This window comes from Gossypium hirsutum, unplaced genomic scaffold (assembly GCF_007990345.1).
Source record: "Gossypium hirsutum isolate 1008001.06 unplaced genomic scaffold, Gossypium_hirsutum_v2.1 scaffold_103, whole genome shotgun sequence".
Classification (NCBI taxonomy): Eukaryota; Viridiplantae; Streptophyta; class Magnoliopsida; order Malvales; family Malvaceae; genus Gossypium; species Gossypium hirsutum.
This window is the reverse complement of record NW_024402809.1, coordinates 21,129-28,083: the sequence shown is the minus strand read 5'-3', so window position 1 is coordinate 28,083 and position 6,955 is coordinate 21,129.

Below are 6,955 nucleotides of genomic sequence, written 5' to 3'. Positions count from 1 at the left end.
CAAAGGATCAATATTACATAAATTAACCTATATGATACCTATTTTAACATTCCATGCAAATATAACAGAGATGATGAGTAATAGCATAAATTGCACAATATACGTCAACATTTTATGCATATGTGATCATAGATAATATCAAATATACATGCATTATCGTTACATACTAAATATAAGTCTTATAGTGACCAGAGGGACTAAATTGAAACAAACGTAAAAGGTTAAGGCCAATTTAAAATAAAAATAAAATGCAGTTATAAACTTTAAAAATACAGAAGGATTGATTGAGCAATTTGCCCTTTTATCAAAAACACACGGATCCTTTATGGGTCACGGGTCAACGCGCGGATCCTCTACTAAAACGGTGTCATTTCAGTGCTGATTGACTAAGCCAAAACGACATCGTTTTTATTATGCTATATATGCCAAAACATAACCCAAAATTCATTTGGTAATCAATTTTTTTAAAAAAACTTTAAAATCCTCTAAAAGAGGAGACCTCCGGCTCCGGTCTCCGGCCTCTGGCCACTGGATTGCAAGTGCCTACGCGCTGTACGCGCCGCCGTACACAGCGGAGGGAAGGCTAAATGCCTTTGTTTCTCAACGCGAATCTGTCAGTAAGTTCTCTTTTATATTCTTAGCAATATTTGTATGTAATCGTAGAAAAACAAAATAAAAGTAAATTACCTCTGTTTTTTAATTTTTATTATATATGCCTGCTAAAAACTTTGTATTCTTGACAAACTACTGTATTTTTTTGTATATATGCCTATATATAAACTCTCTCCTATACATCATTTTGATTCGGGCTTTTATAGCCACTGAAAATAATATTCTATCTGTTTGATTTTATTCCCTTCCATATTTGGATTGCCTCTATTGTTCTTCTTTCCTATTTTGCAAATGCCAGCGCGAAATCTGGCGATGATGGGGTGTCGATTCAGGCATAGATTACGGTAGTCACAGCTCTGATGGAGGCGTCGATAAGGGGTCACTGAAACGTTTCCAGACGAAGGGGCATGATGTTTGCGGCGCGAAGCTTCTGGAAACCCTAGGGTTTCCTGTTTCAGATTAGGGTTTGGGCCTTATCAGGCTTTACTAATTTGGGTTTAGTTGTTGGGTTTTAGGTATTTGGGCTAAAATTTTTAGGGTGTAGCCAGGTATAGGGTTAATTTTAGGTTTAGACCAGTTAGGCTACAAGTGTAACCAAGTTTGGGCTATTGGGCCTTTAGACCTTTTTTATTGTAAATGGACTGCTAAATGGAATTTATTATTTTTAAATAAATTTTGTTTTTATTTTTATTATTTATGGGCCCGGGTAAATTTGGGTTATTACAATGGGCTTCCGAGCAAGTAGTCCCATTGTACTTCTTGAATTCCGGCATTTTGAACTTATGGGGAAGCACCAAATCTGGGACTAAACTTAAGTCCTTAGCATCCATTCCCTAGCGATTATCAGCGTTTTCTAGTGCCCTAAATTTCTCCTCTAACCATCTGCAATGTTCTCTAATTGCCTTGATGATTCGAGTCCCATTTCTTCTCTCTCAGCTACATCTAGATCGGGTATAACCAAATTGGAAGGATTGTCTCCAGGATTGAATCCCGAACCAGTTTGAAAGTTCATGGGTATTCCAGCATCGACTTGACCCTGTTAAGGCCTTATTGTGACAGACGGCCCTCGGGGATATCCCTCAGGTTGGGTCTGTACGTGAGGTGGAGTGAAACCAAGAGGATGACCCTCATTATCCTCTTCAGTAGTAGTCATAGGGGCTTTTCCTTTATCTGTTGTTCCCTTCAACAGCTGAGCCATCTCAGCCATCATATTCCTTTGAGCCTCGAACATTTGATCCTTCATCTCTTGTTGGATTTTTTCCAATTGCTCCTGTAACTGCTCTTGCATTTCTTTCTGAATCTGCTCAAGTCTTTGATCCATATTCTTTAACTTAGCGCGTGTACCGTAAGGATGTGTTGCTTCCAAATTTTCTTTCTCTTACACTTTTTCTCCCTATTAATTTTAACTAATTAGGGTCTTTCTATGCATATGATGTGATGAGATACAAATGCATGAATGCTAAAAGATATCGATTCTGATTCAGTTTCTTTTTAGAAAACATTATTTAAGAAACAAAAACTTTACACAAAACGGATTACATATATGCCTTTGCCCTCAGGCCCAAGGTTTTAACCCTATCCAACAACAAAGATAACTCTAGACCTCTATCTGACACTAACTCATATTTTTTACTCAATACATTAGCTTGTGCCGCTAGGTCTTGTAAATGATCAGCAACTTCTCGAATCTAGACTATATCTTCTCCCATGAGATAATCCCTATCTCCAACTTGATCCCGAAGATGGTGAAGCTCTCCCTTCCACTGTTCTTCTCTTGCCTCGAGCTGCTCAATTCGTAGCTCACAGTCCTGTAGTGCTACTTCCAACCCTCCAATATTGTGCTTCATTTCCTTGATCTTTTCCAAGCTTGCCTTTAACTCAATCATAGAGTTACGACTTCGGTGATGATAAAGAGATTATCTAAGCTCAGCCACCTTAGTTTTTAATCCTTGATTTTCCTTCTCTAGGGCCTGATTACGCGACTGCATCTCTTGGAAATTCCTCTCCCAATACTTGGCTTTGGCTCTTTCTTCTTGAATCTCTTGCTGCCACTACTCTGAAGATCTCCCTAATCCGACCCTTTTCAACGTTACCTGGGCCTTCTTGTAGTGCGTCTTTAAATCATCTCGATCTTCCTCGATCTTTCTCTTTTCCTTTTTCACCTTCTCGACTTCCATCTTTTGAACATCGACGTCGAGACTCAAGCACATTTTTTCCTCTTCGAGCTTCTCAATCCTCTTTTCAAGCTCTGAATTCTTTCTTTTGAACTCTTGCTTTATAACCTCCAACTCTGATGGAATCACTCGTAATCTCTCCTCTAATGATCGATTCGCCCCTAAAATCGGCCTAGGACATTATCGTTGACTCTCCTATTAAACCACCCTTTATACTCAAGGGTTGATGTCGAGCCATCGATTAAGATCTTCATATAGAAAGGCTTCTTCCAAGCTTCAGAAATCTCTCGCATCCTCTTCTTATAGTGATCTCCTTTATAAGAGAAATCACTCTAAGCTAAACCCTGTATAGCCAGTATGAACTACCTCACTCGATATTGCCTTAGAACAAGCAATGGTGTATATCCAACAACGCCCCAAATTCCTGGTAAAGGAACCCAATCAAAACTGCCACAGCAGTAAAGGACTTTACTAGGAACCAACCAAGGAGCCTTCCACATAACATCTTCCTCTCGAAGATTTTGAAGAATGTCTATCCACCTCTCCTCTGAAATGTCATCTCTCCTAGGCATGTCTACTGCTTCCTTTAAGGGAGAATAACCCTCAAAGAATACTCGACAAGGAACCTTATCAAGCTTCCAAAAGTGGCTATGGAGCCAGACTAGCAACAATTGCATACATCTAATAAATCTTCCCTCGCCGACCCTCCAACATGCACTCAAAGATCTAAATGTCTCAGCTAGGATTGCTGGTACCAGTGTATTCTGCTTGCCAATGCGATTGAACAAATCCGCGACTGCCTCATCATGTGCCCTACCGTCTTTGGGAAAATCACCATGACGTAAATACTCAAAGCTAGGACGTCGACCCTTTTCTTTACATCTGGATGTGTCGATATTAAATCCCTCAAAGCAGCCCATGGAACGCACTTACTATCACCTTTTTACTGCACACGAGCTACAGCCCATTGCTCACTCATCCTAGTAATCATCACCAACTTCTTCGCAAAAGTTGGAAGGCTAGCAGGCCTAACATAAGCCTTGTGACCCTAAATCCTCGGGCAATACAGTAAAGTCGCATACTCCTCCAAAGTAGGTACAAGATCAACATTACCAAATGTAAAGAAACTATAAGCAGGGTTCTAGAACTGTACCATAGCTCGAAACAAGTGCCTATCTACTTTGACGTCTAGCAAATAGGGAAGGCCTCCATAATTCTGATAGAAAAGCCGCTTAGCCTCGTCATCCCATTCGGCCCAAATGTCTCTCAACTCCTGAAACTCATCCTACGTCGAATTAATATGGGTGAAGTCCCATAACTCTGTTGTATGCCCCTCACTGATACTATCTCCTTTCTCTAACTGGGTTTTCTCTGACCAGGTACAGACAGAGGCATTGTTCTCCACTTTATCAAGATATTTGTTCCCCATTACAAAACTTTCTAACCCAGAAATCAAACCTTGAATTAATACCTTTGAATGTTTGAATGACATGCAATGATAGCGAAACAAAATAAATTAGTATCGTATAAAAGTATAACAAATAAACACTTATAAGGGTAGTTTACTAAAAGTTATCACCATAATCCCTAGGGTAAGCGCTTAAAGTTCACTATATGAGTTCCAGTTCTAAAGTGAGGGTACCTGAACCAGCCGATTCCTCAGTCCTCACCCATTATAGGCTCATATAGACCAAGTTCAGTTCAGGGGGACACATTTCCCTATGGCCATGCGGAGATGAAAATCTCACGAAGACATAGGTATAGTATCCCGGAAGCAATCCACTAACTCATGCGGAGGTGAAAACCTCACGAAAGCTTAGTTTCTTACTCCCACTTAAAGGTGTGACCAACAGTCATGCAAATGCAATGTGTGCAAATAATATAACAAACATATGCAGCGAACACAAAAAAAAGGATCTTTATCTTTAAATCCTTTCAAATTTTAGCATTAAGACAAAAAGTTATCAATTTTTGGCTTGACTCTCTTATTGTCCCCAGCGGAGTCGCCAAGCTATCGAACTCATTTTTAACGGGGTTTGAAAAATGGGGTTCGACTTTAAAAAAATGAAAACGGGAGTCGCCACCAATCTTTTTAGGTGCGATTGGATCACCTTTAAACATTTTGGTGTACGAAAATTTGAGTAAACAGGGCCGGGAGTCGATTATGTACGAGGAAGGATTAGCACCCTCGCAACGCCCAAAATCAGTACCAAATTGAATAGTTTTCTGTCTTAATGTCAAAATTTTGAAAGAGTTTAAAAATAGGATCCTTTTAAAAGTCAGAATAGTTTCAGTTTAAAATGAGATTCCTTCATTCCAAAAATATAAATATCACATCTAGTATGGTAGGACATGATATTCTAAAATTCTTGTAACTGAAATCACCTCGTAATTTATAAAATCATTTAGAAGGGTATTTAGGCATTTAGACAAACGGGAAATCGCAACCCAGCATGTTAGGGCACCATTTCTCGAATTCCTAAACACGAAAAAACATTGCCTTATTTTTAAAACTCTTTTGGGGTTTAAAAAAAATTAAACGATGATGCATTTAACATATTTCAAGATATCAATAATAACATAAACTACATGGTACATATTTTAGCAATTCATGCAAATATACTTAAAAACAACATACATTAACATTTCATGCACAACACAACGTGGGAAACCCTAAATTTCATAACATATAAGCAAACATAGCTTAAAATAACAACATAAATAATCAATTTTTATGCAAATATATAAAAACAATAAATAACATAAAAAATTAATTTAAGATAAAATTAACATACTAAAAACACTAAATAAAAACATATGAAAATAAATCAACAAATTTATGAACATATATAAAATAAGTCAAAAAGGAAATAATTGCAGTATAAAAAATATTTAAAACAGTATATAAATAGTGAAAAGAGATTTTTTTTTTTAAAGAAAGGTTAGTATATATACAAAAAATATACTATATGGTATAATAACCTAATATATATACTTACAATAATATGTTAAATAGGAACAAAATTTTTTAATAAGTTTAGAAGATTATATATCATACTAAATATTCAATAATATGTAATTTTTAATAATAATTTACAAGTGTTAAAATTATAATAATAAAGATAAAGATAAACAACATAGTAAATAATATATGATAAAATATAAATAAATAATAGATAATATATATAATAGACAACATAACATAATAATATAAATATATAATAAAATAATATACGATAAATAATTTTTTATATATGAATAATGTTTATAGTCAAATAAATAATATACAAAATATTTAAAATAAATAAATAAATAAAATTTAGAAATATATAAAAAAGGATTAAAATTAATGATTAATAAAACTGTAGGGTTAAATTTTAAAATATCAAAACTGAATTTGGGGCCTAATTAGAGTGCGCGTTTTAAGAGAGGGACTCATGGGTAAATAACCCTAATCCTTAAAACGTCACCGTTTCCAGTGTTCAGGTATCACAGGCTCGAGACTAAATTGAAATTAAAAATAAATTTATTGGGCAAAATTTAAATATGAAAGAAATTTAATTTTAAAGGATAGAAGTGCGGAAGGACCAATTGGACAATTATTCCAATAACAGAAAACACGCGGATCCCTTGGTCGAGTCGGGTTGACACACGGGTTATATGCTTAAACGGTGCCGGTTTAGGGCTTATTGTTTTAAGCCAAAATGGTGTCGTTTTATACTATTATAAAAACAAAATTTTACACCCAAATTCATTTAAACCCTGCCCTTTTTTCTAAAACTCTCTCGGTTCTTCTCCTCAGCCCGGAATCCAGCGAAAGCTCTGACGGTCGACCGCTACACACGCCACCACACGCGCCATTGTACGTGGCGGTCGGAGAGTCTAAAATCTTCCGTCTTCTAAGCGCGTCAAAGGTAACCCTCTTTCCCTCTTTTTAGTATTCTTTAAAAAATGTTGTTTTGTATGTGTTGAAAAAAAAACAGAAACAAAAAAATAACAATAAACAAAATATCACCTTTCTTTAAAAAAAACACTGTTTGTGTAGTAAATCGTACAACTGTTTGCGTATGTGGTTCCTATGGTCCCTATTACAACGATAGCACTCGGGCTTTGTAGCCACTATTTACATTTGGTAAGAATAATTTCCTTTGGTCTCTTCTTATTTTTGT